The 24932-nt window shown below is 54.6% G+C and overlaps 1 long non-coding RNA gene across 5 annotated transcripts; it reads right to left on the bottom strand.

Annotated features, from left to right (window-relative positions):
* Positions 1–12039: 12039 nt before the first annotated feature.
* Positions 12040–24929, bottom strand: LOC124961991 (uncharacterized). Of its 5 annotated transcripts, none has more exons than XR_007104401.1 (6): positions 24040–24929; positions 20678–20840; positions 19531–19765; positions 14854–14981; positions 13198–13359; positions 12040–12702 (listed from the first exon to the last, which is right to left on the bottom strand). It is a non-coding gene; the product is annotated as an uncharacterized LOC124961991 (long non-coding RNA). The 5 variants fall into 5 exon arrangements; XR_007104403.1 differs by having other exon boundaries at positions 12041–12552; positions 13198–13327; XR_007104402.1 differs by having other exon boundaries at positions 12041–12702; positions 13198–13327; positions 14854–14978.
* Between the last annotated feature and the right edge of the window lie 3 nt (positions 24930–24932).

The raw sequence follows: 24932 nt of genomic DNA, 5'->3' as shown, positions 1-24932 counted from the left end.
AGAAGAGGTGATGGTACCAAATCTGGTTCCTGGTTGCTGGAACCTTGGGTGTGTGGGAAGCAGGCATGGACGTCAGTGGAGCGGTGTGGGGTAAAGCTCAGCCGTATCAGAGAGAAGTGAGGGTGGGTCTGAGGAAGACAGGATCCTGAGCCAGGATGGGAATGCCCCTGCTGGATGGGAGTGTTCTGGACCCGGTGCTGATGTGGTTTCCCCCAGATCGGGGACTCTGCAGCTGGGAGGTGAGGGGCTGAGCCACAGAGGACCCTTCGAGGGCTGACTCCGCACGATCTCTCTCTGGGAGGAAAGGGGCCCGCCAGGGTCGGAGCCGGAAGTCTCAGACCTGGTCAACAAGCAAAGGGCAAAAATTTCCCTTCTGTTTCAGTGCCCAGCTTTCCACACATTCAGAACGGGTCTCGTTTTAGGGTTTTGTATGTTGCTTTGTTTGTTTGTTTGGGTTTCTATTTTGCTTTTTACCAGAGGGAGGTACTTAGAAGCAGCACCAGCAGGGTCTCACGGGACCCAACTTGTACATCGCCAGAAAGGAAGCAAGGTCCAGAGAGCAGCCTCCAGGGCTCTGGCAGCTGGGACTGGCGCGGCCCGGCCTTGCTTTTCTGTCTCTCCCCGGGCTTTGGCCTTTCTCAGGTCATACTTACAATCTCCCTGGGGCCCTAGATAATGCTTTTATATCCTGTCTAATTTTCCCATGACGCTTCTGTTGTTTCCTCTTTCAGATGTGACCCGAGGGCCACAGACTGGCCTGGCCCAATCCCCAGGGCACCTCGGGGGACAGTGCTCCCCAGGGAGAGGTGTGGATAGGCTGCAGGCCTCAAGCCTGTTCCCACCAGCCAACCCTGGGCAGTGCAGGAGGCACCTTAGCCCACCAGCATGGAGACCAGGCATGCCTGCTGCTTTGTGGTTTGACCTGTTCATTAAAAAATTGTTAGTTTTGAATATTGTTGGAGGAAAACCCCAACTGGTTTCTCAGGACTCTGCTCTGGGAAAATCTCAGCTTCAGGAAGATTGCATTGCAGACGGTCTCTACGAAATAGCTCGTCAACAAAGGCCCTCTTCAGAACTCGACGGTAGCGGGTGAGAGACAGAGGCTAGCCTGGAACGTGGATGGCAGAGGGTAGGGCCCTTCCCTCCTGCATGGTGTCTTTCTGCCCCGACTCGCCTGGGCAGCCGGGTGAGCGTGGTAGCACAGGGACGTGACTCCACTTGTGTGATCCGGAACACAGACACCCAGCTGCCGGGACCTTGCTCTCTCCCCGGGTTCCTCCTGCCTGACCTCGTAAGTTTCTCTATTAGCTGTTCACCTCGAGTTACCGAGCCGAGACTCAGGGCCTTTTCTTCAGAAGGAGGATACAGAGACGCCTGTCTGTTGTTCGTAGTCAGCGGGGTGATGCTGGGGGAGGCCAGGTGTCCACAACTGGTCACGGCAGTGAAGGTTCATCTCTTCATTTGTGAACTAGATATCTGAACTCCCTGTTGACGTCGGGCACTGTAGAACACATGACCCAGGACAGGGTCGAGAGCTGTCAGTGTCCGGGCAGGGGCAGGTCCAAGAGCAGGCTTGCACAGCGACTATGGGGGAGGTCAGAGGGGGCACAGGGGCTCTGTCCACAAGCTGCTGCCCAATTGCTGGGAACCATGGCAGGTTTTCATGGCTCCTTAGCATGATACGCTCCACCTGGATCTCCCGCGGGGCTGCATACAGCCTGGTCAGAGGGAGGATGTTTAGAAAGGTGAATTAAAGCAGCTCCAAGCAGGGTCAGAGGCTGCTGTGGGAGATTGCAGCCGGGTGGGCGCCAAGCCTGGGCACCCAGGGGACGGACTGACCGGATCCCAACAGGGAGGGAAGACACACCAGGCTGTGCAGGGGAGGCCATGGCTGGCTGCCCCAGCTTCTGTGCTGGGGGCTTGCAGGCCACACCAGGTGCGTGCACACCCGAGGGGCTGCACCCTTGCTGTGGGCACTCGCCAGGCGGGCCTGGTCAGGGAGGGCCCTGTTAGAGGAGTAGATGTCTCCCCAGCACAAGCCAGTGGGCCTGGACTTCCCAATCTCCACTTACAGAACAGTGAGTCTCAGAGGAGCAGAGAGTGGGCAAGCAATTTACCCAAGGTGGCGGAGCCACGAAGACCTGAAGCAGGTTCAGACCCAAAGGTGAAGCTTACTTACTTTTTCTTAGGCCCTGTATTTCACAAACTTAGGAATTAGGCATATTTATACTGAATTATTTATAATAAAAATTTTGCTCTTGTCCTGTGTGATGAGTTCTATTTCCCTTTATTTTCAGTCTATTAATGAGGTCTTTAGTTGGTTGGTTGATTTACGAATCCTACATGAATATTTGCTTTTCTCATTTGCCTATTTGCTTTCTTGAGAAAAATGTTCTTATCATCACATCCTACTGTGAGTGCTTCAAAGCACATGGCTTTTGGTCACTCGAGGCCAACAATCTCCCAGAGCATCTCTGATGGGCACTGGTGAACACCCAGGTCACCCCTGCTTCCACTGGCGATCCTCACTGCACCTCCCTCCCCGTGGTCCTTTGCGAGCTCACGGAACCATGGCGAGCGTGAGGCCAGCAGCATCCTGGGCTCTGCTCTCGGTTGGATGCAGGGGAGGTGCGCAGCCCTGCCAGTGTGTGGGAGTTCCGCCTGCACCGTGTGACTTGAGAGCCCCGGAGGACTGGAGGATCGGGACAGGTGCAGGGGACAGCGGTCACCTGGAGTGAGCGAGCATCTGCGCGTGTGCACACGGAGTTCACCACGGCCCGAGCGGCATGCACGCTGCTGTCAGCCTGACGCCCCAGACTCAGAAGAGAAACGGAACGCTCCATTCTGTCGCTCAGCTGGCTGCGCGTCAAGCCAGAACTCTGCTGGGTGCCAGAGCTGTGCGCTTCCTCTCTTCCTGGTTTGAACCTGAGCTGTGATGGGGAATCAACGCAGGCCTGGGGGAGAGCACTGCCTGGCCCCACTCACCTGCCCACACCAGCCACCATGGACACTGGCTGGCCTCCCCTGGCCTGCTGGCTCTCTGCCTTCCTTCTTTCTGGTACAGACACAAGGCTCGGGGCCACTTTGTAGCCTGTCCTTAAGACTGCCGTGGACAGCCCCGTCTGGATGGCCTACAGCCCCTGGTCTCATCTGATTCCCAGGTAGAACAGCAGACCTGGCTCTGCTCTCGAGACGCACAGACCTCCCTCCTGGGCTACGTCAGAGCAGGGAGATGCAGGGCCTTTGTCTCCAGCCTTCTGAGGTCTGTCACCAGCTTCACCCAGGGCTTTCTTCTCGTGTGGGACGGAGGACACCTCAGTCCTCAGTCTACGTTTTCCAAACATTTCGTTTCCTCCAGTTCTTTCCTGAAAGAACTTCGGGAAAGAAAGCCAGGATCTGCAATCACAAGCTTCCTGCTGTTCCCTGGAGCAGTTAGTTACTGTAGGGAGAGGGAAGGGAGAACGGGGAAGAACGTCGGGAAGAACATCGGGGAGAAGAGTACAAAGTTTCAAGAACATTCAGCTCCATTTTTCTTTTAGCGAAGCCTCACATTCCTACGGGGAAAAGATGCTTCTCATCCAGATGCTTGATCCCTCTTCTCTCCCCCAGAGGGCAGAGCCTGGATCCAGCGGGGCTACTGAAGGGATGTGAGCAGAGTCATCCACACGAAGTGGAAAGCCCACTCAGAGTGGAGTCATGATCTGGAGGTCAGCAGGCAGGCCAAACCGTCCAACGTAGTCAGAGAGGGAAGGGAGGCGCTGGGTCTGTCCCTGGGCAGGGCTGAGTGCTGAGGCTCAGTAGGGCTGCTCTGGCGGGGTCCTCCTCACAGGCCCTGATCAGCGGGTGTGCAAGGTCAGTACTCAGTAGCTATTTGCTAGCAGGACCTGTGTTTTTGAGGGCCAGCATGCCCGGCAGCACCTCTTCTTGTGCTTAGATGGTACGGTGCTGGGCCTGGGGTGGTAGCTGCTGGAAGGTCCCCTTTAGGACTGGTGTTGTGGGACCCCGTCTCAGGGTCAGGCTGCGGCTTCTGTGTTCAGACCCTGAGCCTGAGCTGGGGTGACCCACCCTACTCCAGGGCCACCGTCACACCGTCTTCTATAAAGGCGTTTTAGGCCCCAGCCTCTTCATTCAGTTCCCAGTGACGGGCCCGCTGCCTCTCGCAACCCCCTCCTGGGACCAGGCCGACTGAGCCGCGTCACATCACTTCCATCGACAGGGTTCTTCCTTGCCCTCGGTCCCTGCAGGGCTGCACGCTCATGCTTCTCTGGTCTGGGTGGACGTCCTTCTGCAACCTGGTCTGGGTGGCATCTGACTGCAGCCGCCCAGCCTCCTACCCACCTCGGACCCCCGACCCTGCTAGGGCTGGACCTGGGCAATGGGGGCAGGACTCACTGCCCACTGCATGTGTTTTCTGCCTCAATAGTCATGTTAGGTCAAGCGGAAGCCTAAATGGCCACAACTCTGAGTCTTTCTCCTGGAAGATGGCACTTTGGAAGCCTTTTCTGAGAGTCATTATCAGCATTTTCATTTTTGAGAGGACTCCGGAGATGGACAGGGCCTGAGCCACGGCCCACTCTGACGTCCTCAGGTGCACGCTCGGCGGCTGCCCTGGGTCCCACTCTTTTCTGTCTCCCCGGTTGTAAGTGAGGTTGGTGTGGGGAAGCACCTGCAGTGTGGCTGGGGTTGGTTCTGCCCCAGGGCGGGCAGCGGGGGACGTCTGACTGACACCTGTGCAGGAGCCTCCCCTTTCTTCAGCAGGACAGGGACAGCACCCCTGGGCACCGGGGGCTCCTGGATGGCACAAGGACCAGCCTGCGTGTGAATCACAGCGTGGCTGCTTCAGCGCGTCTGTGCCCCCAGGGTAGACGTATCGAGCCAGGACCGCGTGTGGACGCACGGAGCCAGGACCGCGTGTGGACACACGGAGGCAGGACCGCGTGCCCTCTGGGAGGAGCCCCAGCTCTGCCGTGGGGACTGGGGACGTGCATGTGTGAACTTCCTTCCGGCTCCGCCTCTCTCTGCTCAGGGCTTCTAGTCACCAGCCCCAACCTACCTCTCGGTCCCTTTACATGAAGGCACCCCAGCAGTCCTGTCTGCCTCACAGGCTGCGAAGCCCAAGTGAACCCAACCCATGAGGAACGCCTTGCTTCATCCTGGGCTCCAGCTGGCACACCTGCCACCACTGGCCTCGGCGAGACTCATCTTCTCCTGCCCCAGCCCCACCACGGCCCCCACGACTGCTTCCAGCACGAGGAACCCACCAACTCCAGGTCTGAAGCTCTTTACCCCAAAGTCTTCCTGCTGCACTAAGCCAAAGGCAGCTCCATCCGGACCCTGGACTCCCCTCGTTTCTGGGGGCACGTTCCGGCATTCCAGATCTGACTACCTCTCACGCCCGGGCCTCTGCAGTCCCGAGTGGACTGTCTTTGGCCTCGTTGGGACTCACTCTGAAACTTCGCCTTCACGCGGCTCATCACGGCCCTGATGCCTCTCTTATTTCCCTACCCCACCCAGAGGCATAGTGAATCTCTCGCCAGGACTCCAAGTCCACAGCCCCTGCCTGTGTCCACCCTGCCCTTCACCAGCATGCTTGTGACCTGCCTTCACCGCGTGCTTGGCTTGCTGGGCACTGCCACCCGTGGCTCCAGGCGGTACACCCGTCCTGCTGGACACGCGTGGTTTAACCTGCGCTGGCTTCGCCTCTGCTGCTCTTCTCACTGCAAAGCAGCAGGCGTGAAGCTGCACCCTCGCCGTGTCTCTGCTAAGATGTTAGTGACGCCATTGCTCAAGTTCGTGGGGTAAAGATGGAGACTCCCTTTCCATCTCACGGCCAAGCCCAGGCCAAGCATTTATTCAAGTGGATTCATGGCCACAATTTCCACCCTACTTCAAAGGAAGAGGCTCCTCTCCCCAGACCAGGCCGACTTCTCCGGCTCTCCACACGCCCTTCCCTGCAGGCGGCCCAGGCCTCCTGCCCCCTTGCCCCGTGGGCAGGTTGGTCCTTCTCCCGCTCCCCTCCAGGGGGCTCCGGCACACCGCGGCCCCTGGGTGCAGAGGAGGTGAACGCCGCTTGCCCTCCTGCTGCCCTCCTGCACCTCCACGTCAGTCCTTCTGCTGACCTTCCTGTGTCCCAGCCGCTCCTCAGGGTTCCGCCCCTGCCACGCCGTGGCCCACTTCAAACTGGAGGGACTGCCTGGCGGCTCTGCCTGGCCGCTCTTCCAGGGCCCTCCACTGCCGCCGCGGGGTTGCTCCGCTGCTGCTTCCCACGCTGCCTCCTGTCCTTCCCAGCTTCTCCTCAGCAGTCCTGGCGCCAAGGGCGCCCTCTCTGCCTTGGTGCGTTCGTGTCCGTTTTGTTTCTTCTTCAGTGCGGGGGACGGAACCGGGGGCCACCCTACTCCTGAGCCACACCAGCCCTGTCCACTTCTTGTTTTGAGGCAGGTCTTGCCAAGCTGCCAGGCTGGCCTGGAACTTGCCTCCCCCTGCCTCAGCCTCCCGAGTGGCTGGACAGCAGGTGCAGCGCGGCACCTGGCCGTCGTTTTGTGCTTCATTCTCCTGGTTGGGATGGACCCCTCAAGAGAGACCACTGTGAAGACAGCACTTCCAGCCCACCCCTGTCCCCCCACCAGCCCAGCTGCCCCCAGACCGCAGGAGGCGAGTCGGGCCAACCCCTCCTCACCACCCACCTCCCACGCCGAGGGCGCCGGGAGCAGCTCCTCCACTCATCTCGGCTTCGCTGTGGCAAGACCCAGCCGTCAGCAGCAGGAGCGGAGCCGCTGGGCCACCCGCCAGGCTGCACGCCCCAGTCTGTGCCCTCGCATCCAGAGGCCGACACCCTCGTCCCGCCCGCCCGGCTCAGGCCCTCGAGGATGCTGGCACCGGGACCCTCCTCGTCCTTACTCCTCTGTACTCGCTGCTCCCTGGTGACCGTGTCCCAGAGCTTGGGCTTGTTACTGCCTCCGACCTCCTGCAGGCAGAGTTCGTGGGGCTGTGGGGTCTCTCCCTGCCTCCTTCTGTGTTCCGTGTTCCTACCCTCAGACCTTCCCATCACGTGCTTCCTCACTCCAGCTCGGGAATCCCCTCCTCCACGAGTCCTCTGCACCGTCGCTCCCTTGTCTCCTCGGGCAGAGCGAGGCCAGCCCCCTGGGGTGGATGGTGCCCCTGTGTCCTTGGCATTTTGCAGGTGGTGCTCCGCAGAGCAGGGGAGGAGTCGGAGGCGGGGCGTCTGCTCACTGATGGCCGCCCGGCCCCACTGCAGCTCTGCAGGCTCCTCTCAGGGAGCACTTAGGGGCAGGGCTGGAGGAGTGAGAGGCTTCAGTGAGCCTTGGAAGACAGAGCCTGATCTGCAGCAGTGAAAACCACGTCACGGAGGCCTCCAAGAGGAGCCCCTCCTGATTCCGGGAGCCGCTCACATGGACGTGTTTGTCTCACCCCAGTCTGTAGCCACAGCCCTGGCCCTGGGTGACCGTCTCAGTGCCAAAGCAGGTACCCTTGGAGGATAATCAGGGCTGGGTGAGGCTGTGGAGGCTGGAGACCTCGTAGTGGGATCAAGGCCCTCGCAAGGAGACGCAGAGGACTTGCTCTTTGCAGTGAGAGGACCTGGGCCTCTGCGAGCCAGGAGGGTCCTTGGCAGGAATCCCTAAACAGACCCTCAGCCTGGCTCTTTCCAGCACCCAGAACAGAGAAAAGCAAGCTCTTGTCATGGAGCCACTGGGCCCCTGCGTCTCCTCCTTTAGCACAAGCAGGCCAGGATGAACTGCGGCGGGGTCCCTCCAGACACTGCCCACCCCCTGCGTGAGCAGAGCTCCTCCCACGGCCACACATCCGGGCGCACCTCTCAGCCATCCTGACACACCCGAGGACCAGGACAGAGCCTGGCTGCACCGTGCCTCCTGGACAGGCAGCCCACGGTGCGCGGTCACATGGCTCACCGGGTGACAGACACAGCAGGACAGTGGCACTGGAGGCCCTGAGTCACCCCACCAGGGAGAGGGAAGATCAAGAGCACAGATAAGAAACAGAAACTGCAAGACAAAAGTCTTATTTATGAATTTTTTGCTTATGTGTTTTGAAGATAGTCTGGAAAGAACACTCTTAACATACCCACGTGGTGCCTGCTTTCCGTGGATTCCATGACTCAGACGCGCCTGTGACCCTACATGGTCAATCAATCTAGAGCCGAATAGTCCATTCCTCCCACATGAAGATCAGTGTGCTCCCAGGTGGATTATAATACATAACTACACTTATCCGACCGACCTGGTTCTTATTCCTCCAGGCTGATGAGTGAGATTCGTCACTCTCCCCACCTCCCTGAGTCTCCATGGCTTCATGGATACCTCAAATGCTTTATCTGCCCAACTCCTATTAAGGAAGAAAATGTGTAAATGAGACATTGTGTGTTTTAGTTGGAGGGCTATCAGGCCTAACTCCTTTAAGAAAACAATCATTCCAGACATAAACAATACCTTCTGTGTCGCACAGTGCCGGGTGTTAACACGGCTATCACTCAATGGCGTGGGAAGAATGAGGCAGCAGCCCAGAGCGAGGCACACGTGCCTCAAAACAGGGAGTGGCAGACCTCAGAGGTCACCCACACTGGCACTTCAGACAGGGAGACGGCTCCCGAGAGCTCAGGGCTCCGCTGAGATCTGCATGGACTGTGCTTCCTATTCTATATTTTTCCTTTTTTTTTTTTTTTTCTTGGTACCAGGGCTCAAACCCAGTGGCACTTAACCACTGAACCCCATTTCCAGCCCTTTTTAGTTTTTACTTTAAAACAGGATCTCACTAGGTTACCAAGATTGACCTTGAACTAGAGATCCTCCTGCCTCAGCCTCCGTCACTGGGATGACAGGCATGGCCACAGTGCCCTTGTTCATGCTCTATACTGCTGATGCTCTGGCATTTGAGGCCTTGATCAAGAAGAGATGGTCCCTCCCAGGGGTAGCTAATTCCTAGAGAAAGCAAATTGTTTGGCACACTCACCTTTGAGATAAAACCTCCAGTGCCGCACTCGCTCCCCAGAGACCTCTTCCACCAACCCACACAGGCCAGCACCCTCTGCCCCAACGCCCCTCAGGCAAGTCCTATCAGCTCAGCACCCACGGCTCTGGAAATGCTCAAAGGACTCAGCAAACCCCACACAGCACCCCACGCTGCCTGCCATTCCCTCCTGGGAAGCCTGGGTGAGGCTCGGGCCAGCTGCCCCTGTTTCTGCTGCTTCCGGGTCAGCTGGGTGTTTCCCATGTCCCTGGGGCACGTGGCTCCCGGCTAGGAATCTGTGTGGGTGAACTTCTGCCTTCATGGCAAACGCGACCACGCTCCATAGAACAAATCCCAGGTACATTTCAAACAGTGACGCAGGCAGTCGTGAGCGAGGTGACCAGGACCTGAGCAGGACTGCTGGCTCCCTCACTCCAGGAGGCCCCCGCCCGGGGTGAGGCCCAGGGTGTCTCGGGAGAGGACCCGGGGTCACGGAGGGAGCTGCTGTTGGAAGACAGGCGGTGTTTTGGGTTCTCTGTATCCCTGGAGTACCTAGTGGAATCTAGAAAGCACGTGCATGTGCTCAGAGAGGGCAGGGCTGACGCCCAGCAGCCGGCACTGGACAGGCTGTCTGCTCCCGTCTGCTTCCAGCTCACGGTACCCGGAGGGCACTGTGCACGGCACAGGGCAGATGGGGTGCTTGGCGCAGCACGGGCCTCCAGCTCTCCCTCTGGGGTGGCACGTGCCTCTCCCCACCACTTTGGGGCTGGGGCTGCAGGGCCATGTCACGAGGTGCCACGGGAGCAAAGGCCCGGGGCTGCGTGGGGAGGAACCGTCGTGGTGGGGTCATCAAGGGCTTGTGGTCCAGTCAGGAAATGGGCATGCTTCGTGGAAGCTCAGGTTTCCTCTGTGGCCATCACGCCTAAACTTCCACTAGACATCAGTCTGGATGTTGGTGGACACGCAGGACCTGGCTGCGCGGGGTGAGGGCATCCTGAGGGAGGACTGAAATGGAGCCGTGGGTGGGGTCTATTTCCAACCAGGCCTGACGGACACCCTTTAGAGGGGAGGCTGGGGAAGCTCAGAAAGGTGGTGTCACAAGGAGCAGCCGAAGCAAGAGGCTGGCGCTGTGCTGCCTCAGGAGCCAGGCGACTGTGCACACGGCCTTCCCGCCGCTGTGCAGGGCGAGCCTGGGCTCACGGGGGCTGCAGCACTGAAGGCCCGGAGACGAGCCAAGCTGCAGAGCGGCCTCTCGGGAGAGTCCGGGGTGAGTAGCGGGTCCTGAGTGCTCCAGGATCCCGTCCCCAGGGGTGGAGGCCCGGGACTGGCGTTGGGGAGGCTTCTTAGTATCAATGGCACTTCTGTGCACGCTGGGGGCCTGGAGGCGTGTAGTTAAGACTGGCTGCGAACTCTGTTCCTTAGCTTCTCATCACAGCCAGACCACACATGGCCACATGCTCACTGACTCCACTCAGCACATGAGGAGAAGAGTAGGAGGTGCCCAGCACCCAGAACCTCAGTTGTCACAGCAAGCGGCACAGAGCCTCGCGGTGCCTGACTTCTGTCTACCACTGCCTCTGTCTCACTTCGAATCCAAGGTGTTACTCGGAATCTAGAAACATACATAAGTAATTGCCCATCTGCAGGTGTAAAATTGACTTGACCATCTCACCTTTTCAGAATGATTTTTTCCTGGTCCCTCAATGAATTGAATGAATAAAATATTTATGTTGACATTACAAAGAGTCTGTTAAACCACACTGGAGATCACACCAACTAAGCAGGTCGATGTTGTCAGACGTGAAGGTTGCAATCTACCGTGTGCAGCTACTTGGAACCTGGTGAGCATGGAGTCAGCATGTGTGGACCTGCAGTCGCTTCCTCCAAACCCTCGGGGACATTTTCCTGCAGTTCAGGGTCTGCTGCACAGGCAGGCACTCTACCACCCGCCTGCCCCCAGTTCAGGGTTTGCACTCTTAACATGGTTCCTCTCTGCCTTGAGTTCACATGGACCTCGCGGCCCTATGGCTGGTCTCTGGAAGCAAAGCGAGTATCTGTTGAGAAGAACTATTGAGAAAATGAAAGGAACTGCTAAAAATCTATCCTGAAAAACAAGTGTAAACAAACTGTTTTCACCACAAATGAAATCCACACATCTGTCATTGGGATGTTTCTCCTCCAGTGGGACAGAAAATCCAGAAGTCCTCCTGGGAATTAAGCATTTAAATTCCCACAAACTTGTCCTCCTAAAAGCCAAGTTGATCAAGTCAGATGACGAAAATGAAATCGAATCTCTGAGCAACTGTTCATCTAAATATGCAAAGCTGGACTCACGTGGAGACCTGTTCTCTCCCATTCTGCAGGGCTATTTAAACCTTCTAAAATATAAGCTTTATGGAGCATAACTTAAACACTCTGACCTCGATCCACTGTAAGCATGCAGCTGTGATTTTTCAGTAAATCTGTAAGTTTGCTTTTGTCAGTTTTAGAACTTTTTCATGGTCCCGACTCTCTTCCAAGCCCATTTGCTGTCAATCTGCTCCAACCAGCACTGCCTGCTTGCTGCCTCTGGAAGTCAGCCTTTTATGGCCACTGCATAAGATGGACCCACAGACATGCGGTCCTGTACACAGGCATCTTTCACTTACGATATTTCAGGTTTGATCTGCTGTTATGGACTGAATGCTTGTCTCCCCTAGACTCACGTGTGGGACCCCTGACCCCAGGGTGAGGTCGTTAGGAGGCAGGGCCCTGGGGAAACAGGGAGGGCTAGCTGGTTCCTGAGGGTGGGACTGGTGTTTTTGTAGGGACCAGCACACACTCCTGCCACACGAGCTGGGAAGGCGGTGTCTAGACCAGGGACAAGGTCCTCGCCAGACACAGGCCTTCCAGCACCTGACCTGCCCCCGACCTCCAGAGCTGTGCAGAACTCATTCCCACCACTGCAGCTACCCAGCTGTGGCATCTTGTTTTGGCAGCTCGGCCATCTCTGGGCCGTAGCACGTCTCACTCTCTTCCTGTTACGTGGCCGCATTCCATCACAGGGCTACCACTCTGATCAACCTGCGGGCGAGGGACTCTGCCCTGCTGCGCACGCCTCTGCCCTCGCCCACGGAAGGCCGGCCTCTCCTCCAGCATCTCTAAATGCACTACTCATTCTTTTCTTCCTGTCTGTCCTTTGTGTGTGGGGCCTGCGCTTTCCCTACATGCACTGCTAAGATCTCATCCACTCTCGTCAGCTCACTGACTCGTGCCTCATATGTCACCCTGGTCTGATTCTGTCTTGACCTTTGGACTCACAGGTGGACATATCGGCTTGAATGTTCACAGGTGCCTCTGACTCAGAACTGAGATTTTATTAAAAATTTGAACACAGACTTGTTCTGCCCTAGCACGTGGTCCCATCGTGGAGGCAGCCTCTGCGTCAGGCACGGAAGCTTCAGACTCCTGGTCCCTGCGACCGGCTCCACACCTGCCTCCTGGTGGCCCCTCTCACTCGTGTGGGCTGCTTCAATTGCTTCTCCAGTGGGGGCTTGTTTTAGGCAGCTTTGTCACCGTGGACTCAAGGATCTGACCAGCACGATTAGAGAGAAGGAAGAGTTTATTTGAGGGCTCAAGTCCTCAGAGGTCTTAGTCCACAGAAGGCCGGCTCCATTCCTTGGAGATCCAGGTGAGGCTGAACATCATGGTGGAGGAGTGTGGCAGAGGGAAGCAGCTCACCTGGCGATCAGGAAGCAGAGACTCCACTCTCCAGATACAAAATATACACCCCACAGCCACGCCCCAATTAACTACCTCCTCCAGCCACACCCCACCTCCTCCCGTTACCACTCAGTTCATCCCATCAGGGATTAATTCACTGATTAGGTCAAGACTCTCAAAACCCACTCATTTCTCCCCTGAACCTTCTTGCAATGTCTCACACGTGAGCCTTTGGGGACACCTCACATCCCAGCCATAACGTGGCTTTCTTCCTATCACTGCCGATGTCAAGTGATAGGAATACCCTTGCATACAAGGGTGCTTGGGTTCTCACCTCTTCTACCCTGTCCTGTCCTGCGGGGCAAAGTCCCAGGGTCACTGTGGCGGCCCCGGATCTCGTCCCTGCCTGGCAGACTCGCTTCCCCATCTGCAGCACGCACCCTGTGCCTCTGCCTGGCCCACCCTTCTCCAGGGCCCTTCCTACTTCCTTGGTGTGGCTAGGCTGAGCCTCACCTGCCGGGAAGGTCCGCGGGAGCTCTGAGGGCACGGGCACCGGGCACCCCTCCATTACAGCACGTGAATGACTGCTCACACTGGAACTGACTTTTCCAGGACCTCAGATGGCTCTTCCCACACTCAACTTCTGAAACCAAGGAATGCGGGGAGTGTGCAGCTCTGTACAGACACCAGAGGCAGAGGTGGGCCGGCCTTGCTGCTGTTTGACGTTTCTGAGACTCGGAAGTGCCAGATGCCAAGTGCTTGATGTATTCCCGTTGCATTAACCTGAATTGTGCTTCGGCTCTGACAGAGTCCCTAGTCAAGTTCCTGAGCCCTCTGCTGGGCCCAGCTGTGAGGCCCAGGTGTAGCCATGGAACCCTGCAAAGTCAGCCAGCCAGGAGCGCCTGTCCGGCTCTCTGACCAGGGCCCTCCTCCCCTGCTGTCCCCAGCGGTGTCTGAGGCCTGGCCTGGCCAGCCCCTCACCCGCGTCTGCTTTAGTCCTCTCCATCCAGGGCCCCGTCCTGCTCCTGCTGACAGTCCCGCCTGCCCATTCTGCATTCAGTCCAGTGCAGCCTCTCCCTGGCCACAGGCTCCCTGGCAGTGGTCCCTGCACCTCCTTGACGTTCCCAGGTAATGTCCCTCTTGACCAAGTGCCCTGGGCGTGCTCAGTGACTGCCTCGAGCTAATCTGACCTCATTTTTCGGGTTAAGATGCCACGCTGTGGCTGCCCATCCCTCAGCTCCCTTCTGTCTGACCTGCTCGCAGTCCTGCCCCGGCTCGTGGCCACGGCCACTTCACATCTGCCCCCACGGCCTCGCCTGCCCATGTCCTACAGACCGTCCAACAGAACGTCATCATTGTTTGCTGAGCCAGAAGTCCAGCACATTTTTTGTGCCCTCTCCTTAGAATATCTGAATTGTGCCTTTATTTGTTGCCAGCAGGTGTTTACTTTAATAAATCCTACATAAATATTATATTCTTCACTCCCCTGGCAATTGGCCCACTTTCAAGTGTCTTGTCCAGAGACACCAGCAGCTCAGAAATAAATGGATTTTTCCAAGATTTCAGACATTAGGGCCTCCATAGTTAAAGACAAATGTCACAAAAGTGCTTCTCCTGATTTCTCTTTTGAATTCTCAAAAAATAAAGGGTATATCTGATATTCTGTGACATCGACCAGTCTAAAATTGGCTTCTACTTAATATTAAGTACAGTCCTAAACCAAGTATCTTAAAAGGAAGTATCACTGGATCAGGGATCTTTGGGTTTAGGCTTAAAGAAAAATGCAAAACTTCTGCTTATAAACAGCAACTACAAGAAATTAATGATTTAAAATGACAGGAGAGGTCAACCTGCGGTGGTTCCCTTGCTTGGCGGACGTTGAGCCACGTGGGCTGCAGCGCTGTGGACTGTCTCCAGGCCTGCAGCCCACGCGAAGGCAGGTGGCAGAGGCCACAAGACTGCATTCTGCCTGACGCGCAGCCGGCGCAGCTGCACGAGTGGATTCCAAGGACAAAAAGCACAGCAGCTCTGCCAATGTGGGGCCCTGGGACCACAGTGGAAATGGCTTCCCTGCTGGGGAACGTTTAGGTTGGCTCCCTTCCTAGCCCACCGGTCCTCGTCCCAGTTGATGCGGAACTCAGTAGGTCCAGCGCGGAACGGCCATCTCACCTTGTGAGGGATGCTCAGACACTTCCGGACGCAGATCCAACTGTACCGAGGAAGGAGGAGACTCCTGCCGGGGCCCTGCTCACAGGCTGTTCTGATGGAGCAGCATCTGAGACGTGCCGGTGTCTCTGCTTTATCATTTAATTCCAGTTGGGCAGCGAAAGAGTTGGCGTTAGTAACATGGAAAGTATATTGAGGGAAAACAAACGTCTTTAGTCTAGTTCTCCACTTATAATTTACTCTGGAGAATTTTTCTTTATTTCAAAAAACCCTTTGGTGAAAGCACAAACACTTTAAATATTGCTTTAATTATTTAAGTAATCTAAGTATATTCAAGTGATTTAGAAAAAATGCAAGAGCATGAAGAAATACCCGAAAATTGCCTGCAACCCCCGTGGAGACAACTACAGTGAGCTATGGGGGTTATCCTGGAAGTAAGTGCTACATCCTGCCTGCAAATCTTCAGCAGGAAAAAACCAGCTAACTGTGAGCATTTGCTTTGGTGCACTCTGAACAGAAGCACAGATCCTACGTAAAACATGTGACTCTAAATAGGAAAATAACCTGCTCTGTTAGTGAACCTAGATCGAGAAATAAACCCACACAGGTTTTGCAGGAAGAAAGAGGGGCCTTGAGCTACTGCCTCGACAGAACAACCATGGCATCAGGAGAGCCGACCATGCTCCCTCTGGGGGAAGGCCTCGGACTCCCTGTGCTGGGTGTGGGTTTGGGAAACCAAGCAGACCGGGATCAGGAGACACAGGGATCAGGAGAGGGCTGAGTCTCAGAAGAGCCGCGCCATGAGCCTGTGCAGTGCAGGAAACACCCTGGACTCTGCTCCAGGCAGAGGCGGCCAGCACTGCCCCCCTGAGCAGGACTGCAGCCTCCCCTCGATGGGGTCGACGGGGTGGAGTCTGTTCTTTCCTACCTGAGGGGTAAGAAGACACAGCTCCCTCCCGCCAGTGGTGTCTCCAGGGTTCTAGGTTAAAGCTTAAGTGTGGTTTTGAGAGGTGGCAGAGATGAGCCTTTCTGAAACGAGCCGTGCCGTTCTCTCTTTCAGAAGAGTGCGGACTGCTTTGGAGCACCGTGGCCTGCCTCCTGCACAGCTGCCAAGCCACTCCAGGCGCGCACGTGAGTCCCGTTGGGCTCTGCTGCTGCCAAGGCAGCAAGGAGGAAGATGGGCAGGGCACACCAGGGACGTGCTCCTCCAGGGTGAGGGACATCAACGAGCTCTGGGGGGCCCACCCTTGCAGAAAGCATGGGAGGGAGGCACGTTCTGAACCTTGCCACCTCTGTCCTGCCTGGCTGAGGCAGGTCCTCCACGGTGCTCTAGCATGACCTGCTCTCCTGCTGACAGAGGTCTCTGTCCTGAATGTCTCCCAGGGATGGACGTGTGTGACCTGCATGAGCTTCCTGGCCTTGCTCGCCTCAGTCTTGGTTCTCCAGCAGCTGGCAAGACTGCAGGTGCTTGAGAGGCAACCTGAGGCATCTGGGAGACTCAGCTGGAGGAAGGGAAAGGCCACTCCTATCTAACTGGAAACAAGTCTGAGTCTTACAAATGTGAACCTGGAACACTAATGAAAACGAAGAAAGGCTCAGTTACATAAATGCTCCGGGCAAACCCCTCTGGGGAGTCTTCTAGGACTGAAGACTCACGTGCACGCTCACAGAGCTGCGGGATCCCATGGTGCACAGCTGCACACTGACCGCCCTCGCCCAGCTTGGACAAACCTGAGAGCAGCTTCAGCTGCAAATCCACACCAGATGCTCATCAGAGGCACAGGAGAGAGGAGCACATGACTGCTCCCCTCCAAGTAGTCTTTCCTCCAGAACATTTTATTGTGTACGATCAAGGTGTACAACATGGTGTCCAGGTATTTTCTACCTTGTGCCTTAAAGCGAGGGTGCAAGCCTCCTTCCTCCTGACACCCGCCCCAGAGCAGGCGCCCCGCCTGCCCCACTTGGGTCCTTCCCCACCTCCTGCCGAGGGTCCCTGGGCCTCTCCCAGCTGCTCTGTGTGCCACGGGAGATCCTCAAGGAGCCGAGGCTCTTCAGCCATTGCTTCTCCCTCCACCATGGACCCTCTCGCTCCACTGTCCTCAGTCGGCTGCTGAGCAAGGACACTAGTCCTCGGTGCTAACAGAGCGAAGCCACCAGAGTAGCCCTGGGGCCTGCAGCCTGTGTCGCTTCCTGCAGAACTGGCTAAGACTCCTTCCTCTTCAGCCTTTTCAACCCCTTCAACAAACCAAGCACGTCACCAGCAATTCAGGGCTTGTGCACGCTTCCAAGTTGTTTCTAAACGGCTCCTCTGTTCCAAGTTTATCTTCCTACACTCACTAAATACAGACCTACAGAGACGACAGACACACCAGTGGGTAAGTTAGGACAATCGTTTCTGTCAGGTGGAACCTTACTTTCCCGTGAGGCCATCACCAATTCAAGCACCTTTCTGTTTGTTCTCTCTGAAGAAATCCAGATAGTGCTTTTGAAGAGCTGTTTCTAAGGAAAATAAAGTGAACCACCTGCACTCAGCACGTCCCTGAGTAATTAGTGCTCAACCAGAAAAGGAGACTTAGAGCCACAGGCTGTTTTTCTGAGGGGCAGGCACATTTGTCCTGGCTTGAACCCTCAGGCTGTTCACAGAACCTGCAAGGCTTTGGGCTTAAGATGCTGGCAACCCGCCTTTGTGGGTTGGATTGTGTCTGTCAAAAGAGAGGCTGAGCTCTAACCCCGGACTTCAGAATGTGGTTGTATTCTGGAACGGAGTATTTAATAGGTAATCAGGTTAATAAGACCTTTAGGCTGGGCCTTATCCAATATGATGGGTGTCCTATAAAAAGGGAAAATTTGGACTTGCATGCTTGTGTGAACACACACACGCTCAGGAAAGAATGCCAGGGGAGGAGACTGGAGATGGACATCTACAAATCAGTGGATGCCAAGCAAAGCCAGCAAACTAGGAGCTCAGGGGCACCAGGCCACATGGGCACCCCCACGGCTACAGAGGAAATCGGCCTGCTGACACCTTGCTCTTGGCCCTCTAGCTCCAGAGCGGAGACAACCGGTCTGTCCGTCACCCAGCCTGCACCCGTGGCACCCAGGCAACAGCACACCAGGCCTTACGTCTCACCGTCTGGTCCCTAGACTCGCCTCACCCCGTGTGCAGTTGCCACAGCAGTGGGGCTGAGACAGTGGGAGCAGCCGCAGGCCGGGCCTGGCTCGCCCACCTCAGCTCCTCCACGCTCTCTACCCGCTCTGTGTCAAAACCACGTGTGGAGCTCAGCTTTTCAAAGTTCTTGGACCTGACCCCAGACCAGCTGAGTCAGGATCCCTGGGTTTGGGAAGTTCAAGTGCACACTGAGAAGTAGCTCTCCAGGTAACCCAGACGTGGCTGGGCAGGGAGCTGGGAATATGGCCGGCCCAGCAGGTGAGGCGGACTACTCCGGGACCCAGTTCTGCAGTCCCCAGTGAGCCTCTGGGCGGTCTCTCTCTCCAAGCTCTGCTGCTTCTCTCTGCCTCTTCCTTTTCTAAGCAAAGGAAAGCCTTGTCCATAGGGGCTGCTTCTGGCTGCTGCTTTACTTGGTCTCTACTCTGAAATGAAACGGCATCCTCCCAAGCATTCTCTGTCCTGTGCTGTTCTTACTGGTCTCACTTCTTAACTTCCCCTTCTGTTGTGGAAACTGTGTCTCCCCAAACTCATATTAAGATGCTAACTCCCAGGGCGACTGTACTGGGGGGCGGGGAACCTGGGCAGGTGGTTAAGCCACCAAGGCCAAGGCTTCTTCAGTGGGACTGGACGCATGCTCAGCCCCTCCCCATGAGCACATGGCCAGCAGGCTGCCTTTCAGGTTGCTGGGTCCACAGCCACCAGCCCTGGGCTTCCCAGCCTCCAGGACAGTCACAAACAACTCATCGTGAAATTAGAATACATCCATGTATTTTTTTCTGGAAAGTCTAATGTCCTTGAAATCACTGGAAACACCACCAGATGTAGTGTCAAGACTGGAAAAATCCAAAACATGGAATCCAAAATTTAAAACGCCCCGTAGAGGAAATGCTTCTAACAATGTCCAGCTTGTCTGGCTTTGCTCCTAAGGCTCTCTGTACCAAGTACGTTATAGCATGAGCCTGGTGTGAACGTCGGACAGTGCAGAGGACAGCACACAGGCTGGATCCTCCTTGGATCTGGTTTGGAGCTCACCACAAGTTGGTGAGCGTCAGGGACTTCATGGTTTCAAACTGAAAACTCATCTTTGTCCTAAGCAAAGATCCTGTTTAATGTGTCACAGACACATGACTCAGGAGAAGGAGCCCAGCCGGAGGCCAGGCCCCGAGGAAGGACGACAAGAGGCAGCCAGCCGCTGGGAATCCACGCCTCTTCTCCAGAGCCAGAAGCTGAAGCTCAAGGCCAATACAATTAGAATCTAATTCTTTCTCATCTAGAACATTGTGTCCGACGTCCATCACTGTTTATAGTTTAAAAATCCAAGATTTTCAGTGTAAGGGTGAGGTTAGCAGTAATACAAGAGCGCCGCCCAGTGACCGTTCTAACCCAAAGCCTCACGACAATTTCCCATTTAAATATCAGTATATTTTCAGTACATCTGTGGCCCCAACCATTTATATGAACTTACACACAATACTAGTTTAAAAATATAAATACAGCATTAAAATCTTTACGTATTCACTTGGGATCAGGTGGAGTGAAGGTGCAGAGGCCATCAGGACACTTGCAAATAAGGGCTTTGCATATCGGGGGTATCTGGGGTGTCGGGAGCTGGCGATGCCACCAGAAGGGCGCACCTCGTCCCCTCTCATGCGAAGCGTCAGTCACAGGACTATGGCGGTCCTGGGCTTTCACAGATCCTCAGCTGTACCTCATAATGCGTGGTTTCGAAGATTCCATCTAATGCCCCTAAGAAAAAAATATGCCCATGGTTTCACTTCATGATCTCACTCCACTATCCATGGTCAGCCATTATTTTTAAGGCATCAATAAATATCACTCATGATTCCTATGAGTGATCTGATGATCAGAGACGCCATCATGGAATCTACAAACCTATCAATAATGTGATGTGCTCAGAGTGCTCCTGTGACTGTGGATCTCATTACATCACCCCACATAGTTCAAGTTTTCAATTTTAAGTCTGTACAAACAAATACTTTGTCATCCTTTATTTCTTATAGGAAACATAAGCACATGGGGGGTGGGGAGCAAAAAGAACCAAGGCACATAAATAGAATCTCTTTGGAGCAAACCTTCTCCAGCGAGAGGCACCTTCAGCCTGGGTGGCTGCACACAGCTGCAATCCCAGCAGCTCTGGAGGCCGAGCAGAAGAATCTCAAGAGTGAAGTCAGCCTCACCAACTTAGTGAGCCGTCTCAAAATTTAAAAATCTTAAAAAGCTGGGGATGTGGCTCAGTCAAGTGGTTGAGCACCCCTGGGTTCAATCCCCAAAAGCAAAAGAAAGAAATAAAAATAAAGAAGAGTAGTTCAGTTGAATAACCCTGAACGGACAGCCAGGACCTGCCAGGCAGTGCTAGTCCCCAGGCACCAGGTCACTGAGAACCAGCCTGTGCAGCAGTGCAGACAGACGCGGACCTATCATTTCAGTGTGATAAAGTCTTTTACTTTTTGGTACTGGGTAACCCAGGGGTGCCTTGCCCCTGAGTATCTCGCTAGCCCTTTTTACTTTTGATACAGGGGCTCACTAAGTTTTCCAAGCCGGCCTGGAAACGCAGTCCTCCTGCCTCCTACTCTGGAGCTGCTGGGATCGCAGGCATGCACCCCACACACTTCGTGAATTCGAAGGCACAGAACCCACCTCGGGGCAGACGCCAGCTCCACTCTCCTCCAACGGGTTGGGTCCACGTCTGAGGTCAAGGGTCTCACTTCCTCACTCTTCCAAGCTGTTCTCTGCCGGTGATTCTCCAGGCTGACCCAAGAGAGTGGACTAGAGGGAGGCTGCATTCCTTGTCACTCTGTAACTTGGGATTCAAGCAGAGGGAATACTGTTTCTCTGTGAGGCAGTTGTTGCTGCCCACTGAGCTCCTCCTGTTTACCCTATTCCTCCACTGTGATCACCCGCCATCTGCCAGCATATTGCCTGCTTTTTGAGTGTGGATCGCTCACTGACTGCCACCCATCATCTGCCATTTGCATGCCTCTTGCCTGCCCATCGCCCACTGCCCAACATCCACCCACCGATCATCCGCATTAGCCTGCGGACCATCTGAAGACTGCCAGCGGATCACCTGCTGCCACTGTTGCCTGGAAGTCCACTGTCACAGTACCCACGGGTTTGGTAACACGTGGCTGCTGCCATTTTGGGACAACAGCCAGGACCTGCAGATGAAGTACTGGAAGACTTCAGGAACACTAAAAGACTACAGGGCGGAATCTGTACTGCCTCAGCTCCACGCTGCTAGATGAGAAGACAACAAACAACATGAAAAAACAAGGGAGCACAGTGCCTCAAACAAACCAAGATGTTCCTTCCAACAAGAGAATTCACAGGCAACACAACAGAAGAAATGTCGGAGATGGAGTTTACAAAATGCACTATTAGATGGATCTTCAAAATAAAGGGTGGTATTGGAGAGAAAATACAGTAAGTGAAAGATCACTTCAATAAAGAACGAATGTGACGGTTTGACATATTTGACTCCATGGAAATGTTACAGGCCAGGCTATATGGGCAATGACTAAAGAGACTCCATTTTACCTGAGACTCCGTGTTATGTAGGAAATGCTTCTCCCTTGAGAACACCCCACCTCTGTACCCATCATCAATTGCTTAGCATGACATGTTTGGCAACACAAAATGGCAAGCATGTATAATAAAAAATTGTTCTCTTTTTGATTCCTATTTCTCCTAAACAGTGTACCATGTTAATGGTGATGTCAACAGTGATTGTGTAGATGTTAGTAACCATTCTTTAATTTGTACCTAAGTAAGGTCATTTTGACCCCATCCCCCTCTGCTAATGATTCCAGATCTCATGATGTTAGTTTGTAATTTTAATGTACTGATTTATGGTATAAAAACCCCTACAACCCTATGGTTGGGGCTATTCTCCCAATAGCCAGTTTTGGGGTATTGTGTGAGACAGTCAGCCAGTAGGCTAATAAAGACTCTCAAATTTGGACTTCAGTGGCGATCAGTCTGTTCTTATATTGTGCCCCATAACAGCAGAGATTATAAAAAGGAATCAAGCAGAAATTCTTGAAATGAAGGAAACAGTAAACAAAATTAAAAATTCAAAGTGAAGTATCACCAACAGACTAGACCACTTGGAAGAAAGAACCTCAAACAATGAAGACAAAATATATGCTCTTGAAAATAAAGTTGACCACACAGAGAAGATGGTCAAGAAACCATGAACAGAACTTCTGAGAAATATGGGACAACATGAAAAGACCAAATTTAAGATTTATCGGGATAGATGAAGGTGTGGAGAAACAAACCAAAGGAAAGCACAGTCTTTTCAATGACATATATCAGAAAACTTCCCAAATCTAAAGAATGAAATGGAAAATCAACTACAAGAGGCTCACAGACTCCGCCTCTGACCACATGCGTCTGAACACGGCCAAGGGCATGCTGGCAGGCACTCTGAGCAAGTCTGTCCAGGGCTGAAACGCCGCTCACCTCCCAAAGGAGTTTGCCCCTGGGAACCTGGGCCAGCTACCCAGGAATGCCACCTGTCCTGACCTCCCAGTCGCAGGTTCCCATGTTCACACCCAGTATCCCCACCTGTCACTCAAGGATCTGCTCAGCCATTACAGTTTGTTACCAGTCTCTAAAGTGCAATCTATAAGGGGACATGGAGTTCAAATTAGAAAAAGAACAGGCACTGCAGATACCAATGTGTATGATGTGCTTGAAAAATGTTTTTTAGATTACCCTGGTCACCATCTAACAGAGTTGAAGAGGTTGGAAAGGGGATCCATTTAAATAAGAAATCAACTGAACAAAAATCTGAGGATTTGTTTAAAATCAGGGAGAGAACTGAAGTTGGAGACTGAGCTTGGTATGCGTAGACTCAGGGGCAGAGCTTGGCAGGCACCTGGGTCAGCAGCCTCAGACACAGGCAGTTCAGATACTGAAGAATCATGGAGCCCAGGCTGGGAAGGAAAGCCATGTCAGGAAGGCTGACAGGGAAGCTGGAAGGGAATTGTTGATACAGTGGTGTGAGGTACAAAGAAGCAAAAAAATAGGGTGCTGAGAAAAAACAGATGTTCTCACTTACAACTCCCTTATGAGTTTAGACTTCAGGAAGGGCAAAACTATTTACATGCAATAGAAACCACACCTTGAATTGATTCGTTCCCAGGACAGCAATATGCTACACAGCACTCCTTTTCCATGCCGGAAGAGGCAGCAAACTTCAGCCATCATCCACAGGATCAGGTGGGAAAAATGGCAGCCTACTATGTTGCTAATATTGGATGTGTCAAGCACATTTCCTACTAGAGTATTTTCAATGGGTTTATCAGGGCATGAATCCATTGTATGATGAGGAGAATCCTGGTACTGCAATTTAATTTTGGGTGGTGTTTTTATGGTGATAACAAAACTCTAGAGAATTCTGTTGTTCCACCCTTCACCTCACAGACCATATCATGCAACCATATTTTGAAAAAGTCACATTCATTCTTGTAACTAAGATCATTTAAATAAACACTCAGTTTTATCATAAGAACTTTAATACTAATACAACGGTCATATTTACAGCAACATTATTGTAGCAACAATTTCCATTGCATGTCTTGTTTCTTACCTCCTCCACCCACTTCGCTCTGCAAGGTCCATTCTATCCTGGCTTTCATGTAAGTCACTCGCTTCTCATCAAGACTATCAACAACTGTTCAGGCATCTGTGGAGCATCTGCCATTTGCAAAGCACTCTCACTAGAGACCAAGGACAATCCTGGACCTCTTTCCAGTATTTTTCAAGTCATTCAATCCTGAACACCACCGGACACGGGCGCGTCCACCTACTGCTGAACCGTGTAAGCTCTACCACGCCCTCTGGTGTGCGAACCTCAGTGAAAGTGCTTTTCCCTCTGACAACAGGTCCACACGTCTTCAGGGTAAAGATAGCGACTCGTACTGAACGTGCGTTCCCGCACTTGCTCTTACAAAAATAGATCTGGGGCCCCTTCTTTGAAGAATGTAACTCACCCAGCTGGTGAAGCTGTAACAGCTTAGCAGAGGGAGAACAGAGTCTGCGGGGGATGGACAGAGGGGCTGTCAGCAAATGGGACTCCACTAGGACTTCCTGGGCCTGCTGCACTCGGACTCCCGGCATTAGGGCTCACGAACTTGGAACTGCTGCACTTGAACTCTTCACACCTGGACCCCCTTACATTCGGGCCCGCTGCTCCTGGTCCCCGTGCACTGGGCCCGCCACACCTGAGCGCTCCCGTACCTGGGCCGGCTGCTCCTGGACCCCGTGCACTGGGTCCGCTCCGCCTAGGGCCCTGCATTAGGGCCCGCTGCTCCTGGACCCCGTGCATGGGCCCGCTCCGCCTAGGGCCCTGCATTCGGGCCCGCTGCTCCTGGACCCCGTGTATGGGCCCGCTCCGCCTAGGGCCCTGCATTAGGGCCCGCTGCTCCTGGACCCCGTGTACTGGGCCCGCCACACCTGAGCGCTCGCGTACCTGGACCGGCTGCTCCTGGACCCCGTGCACTGGGCCGGCTCCACCTAGGGCCCTGCATTAGGGCCCGCTGTTCCTGGACCCCGTGCACCGGGGCCCACCACACCTGAGCTCCAAGCACAGGCGCTCACTGCACAGAGACCCGCCCTTCCCTCGGCGCCGAGCTTCCGGCGGTGCGGAGGCTGCACTCCAGGGCTGTGCCGCTAGCTCAAGGATCTGGGTTCTCCACCCGGCCAGGCAGCGCCTCAGCTGCCGCGTCGAGATTCCGGCGTGATGGAGTTCCCGTGCCGCGTGGTTCTTCCTGCCAGACCAGCGTTCTCCTTTGACTCGGGCGCCCGCCTCCGGCGGTCGCCGCCGTACCTGGTCTCTGGGGCCGCGGGCTCCCGCGAGCCTGAGTCTCTTGCTCCTCGCGGGCTT

This window comes from Sciurus carolinensis, chromosome 12 (genome assembly GCF_902686445.1).
Source record: "Sciurus carolinensis chromosome 12, mSciCar1.2, whole genome shotgun sequence".
NCBI classification, from domain to species: Eukaryota; Metazoa; Chordata; class Mammalia; order Rodentia; family Sciuridae; genus Sciurus; species Sciurus carolinensis.
Note: the sequence above shows the minus strand (reverse complement) of the source record. Positions and strands in the feature narration are given on the sequence as shown.